General features: G+C 35.3%; 1 protein-coding gene across 1 annotated transcript in view; it reads left to right on the forward strand.

Annotated features, from left to right (window-relative positions):
- Window positions 1–1,713, forward strand: part of Klp98A (kinesin-like protein 98A) — a 25,188-nt gene extending 23,475 nt beyond the window's left edge. Inside the window, exon 24 of the mRNA XM_043035755.2 lies at window positions 1–1,713. This exon is cut by the window's left edge and continues 1,053 nt beyond it. The gene's annotated coding sequence lies outside the window, so the exon portion shown is untranslated.
- The last annotated feature ends 1,330 nt before the right edge of the window (window positions 1,714–3,043 follow it).

The raw sequence follows: 3,043 nt of genomic DNA on the forward strand, positions 1-3,043 counted from the left end.
GAGGAAACAGATTTGAATATCTAGGAACGATGTGAAAAAGGAGATTCGAGTTTTGTCACACTCAGCAAGCCGTTTAAAACTTACTTAAAAGCAATAGATCAGATTTTTGAGGGTTTCAAAATAGGGTTGTGATGCCAGTGGTCAGTTTCAGATACTCACCAGATAGATTTGTGCCTAAGCCCTTGTAACCAAAAATAGGTTGTAATGTGTATATATGATTTTTTATATATATATTTTTTTTATCAGACATAATGTTTTGTGAAGTTGATCTAAAAATCAAAACCAAAATGCTATTATTAATGGTATATTTCCTTTATATCTTACCATACCACACCCTCCTTTAGAGTTTTTTATGTTTTGTCCAAACTGAGTCTATGACTTAGGAAAACTCGGTACTTATTTATGGCGGCTTTTCTTTTCTTTGTGTCCTGTTATCAATATTTTTTGGAAAGGAAGTAGACTGAAGTTTGTGATATGTTTGTGATGATATGATATAGACATCCGATGCTCAGCTACTGGGTTATCTCTTGCATTTTTTGTTTTTGTATCCACATCATTGTAAATCAATCTCTCTGAATGTTTGTCTCCATGTCCGTATGTCTAACTGTTTTTTCCATCTGTATACACATGATGATATGTTTATCTTTATACTAAACTATATACCATTATTCACATTGTTTATGACTGATTTATGTTCTAATGTTAACAAGTGTTTCGTATTTACATAAACTTTGGTTTCTATATAAACCTTACTGTTCTTTTCAAATGTGAGATTTAACAATAGTCAGATTTCAGAAACTCAGTAGTTAATCATTTAATGTAATCGTGAGACGTCTGTATGTGGCAGGTGGGTAGAAGTGAGTGCATGGAGGGAGGGCTGTGTGTCTGGGAGTGTGGGTGGATGTGTGGATGTGTGGGTGTGTCTGTATCTGGTATTAGTGCTGTGGGTTTGGATGTGTGGGGGTGTAGGCTTGCATGTATGCATGAATGGGCAGTATTTTTGTGCCCTTCACTTAATTGTTTACCTCAGGAATCCCATTATGAAAACCTTGCAGTGACAGGACAAGGGTCACAACATGCTGGTGTGTTTAGGAGTCATAAGAGGAAAATATATATTGTATTACTGCCATGTACGAAGCACTGTTTTGCATTACATACTTTACTGCATTTGGTAAGTGCATTTTGGAAGAGAGTATTAAGTGCTATCTGGCTGCAAATACAAACTGCAAATCTTTACTGATTTATCAAAAATAAAGCAATTGTGAGTGATCTTTTGCATTTGTGCAGTTTTTAGTTTGCTATAGCCAACTTTTGTTTTATTAAATCTTTAGAATGTACATGAACATAAGACAAACAAGTGGAAACACAAATGCATATACGATACACACACCAAAATGTGAACACAGTCTCGCACATGCACACACACACACACATGCATTTACTCACTCACTCACTCACTCACTTACTCACTCAATTACACACAAAATCACAATCACACACAAAATCACACACACACACACACACACACACACACACACAAACTCATGCATATGCATACGCATGCACGCGCGCGCACACACACACACACACACACACACACACACACACACACACACACACACACACACACACACACACACACACACACACACACACACACACACACACACACACACACACACACACACACACACACACACACACACACACACACACACACACACACACACACACACACACACACACACACACACACACACTAATAAAGGATAATAATAAAGATTTGCAAAGAAGGAATAGACAAGTGGAGTAAAATTTATCTTTCCATTTTTTCTGATTCCTTGTTGCAGAGAAGATCTAGATGCAAGTTACAATAATATGGAACCCAAAGAGATATATATTTATGTGATTCTCCATGTTTTTATTTATTTTTTTGTTCTGCATGAATATGTCATTCATGCTTCCTCAGCATAGCTTCCAAAAAACAATGCTGCAGCACTTGTGATTTATAGGGAACTATATATATGCATTAAAGTTAAGAAATATTTTTTTCTATTTGTTAATATGGGATTCTCAACGTGTTCTCCATTTTGTTCGTGAATTATTAAAAAAGAAGAAAAAAGAAGGAGTAAATTTGAAAGGTTGTGCTTTTTCATTTTCTGTCTTTTCTAGTTTTATTTTATATTTCTATTTTATTTTCATTTTTCTATCCTTTCTATCTTCAGCTTAAAGAAATTTGTGTTTTGTAAGAAGTAAATGAAGAGAGAAATGAAAAACTCTTTCATTCTAAATAGGGCAGTTTTAATTAAACGTGATCGATTAATTATTTTCGTATAACTTAGGTTGATATAATTTCGAGTGTAGTCCCAGCTAATTTTAGGTTAGCATAAGCTAGGTTTGAATAGGCACAGCCAGGCTAAGACTTGGACATACTACGTCTGGTAGAGGAGAGGGTAACGCTAACTTAAAAAAATTGTCAAAGAAAAGTATTTATTGTATGTTTTGGGTTAGGTTACTTACCATAGAATAACCAGAAGTGGCTTACAAGATATTTACTTTGCTCTTATCAATTATGATACATTTTCTCTCTCCATATATGTTAGCTTGTTTAACCCACACAGGACGGGTGGTACAGCATGTGTACCGCGCATTCAAAAGCCCAGTTGCCGGGCGGCACAGTATTGTGCCAGCCATTCAATTGATTTAGGCCTAATAATTCGAACGCCCCAGCATTTGGACATTCAAGGCTAGAATTCCCCCGTCGGGAATGGGTTAAGCTTGTTTTTTTTATGAACTACGAAGTAAGTTTTGCTAGGTACGTATATTTGCCGTGATGTTACCTGAGGTTGTGGGTTTGCATTTGTGCGATCAAAATTAATAGCCCTCATTTTGATATACCATAGCAATATAACTGAGTTGAAAAGATCAAACATTTTATCCGTGTCTTCACTATTAGTATGAGTAATATCTTTGATTTTTTATATTTTTTGTTAAATATGCAACAAATAATTGGAAGTTCTTAATGATAATGATAAGGGTTTGT

This window comes from Penaeus japonicus, unplaced genomic scaffold (assembly GCF_977035675.1).
Source record: "Penaeus japonicus unplaced genomic scaffold, GWHDUDI00000001_assembly GWHDUDI00000010, whole genome shotgun sequence".
In the NCBI taxonomy this organism is placed as follows: Eukaryota; Metazoa; Arthropoda; class Malacostraca; order Decapoda; family Penaeidae; genus Penaeus; species Penaeus japonicus.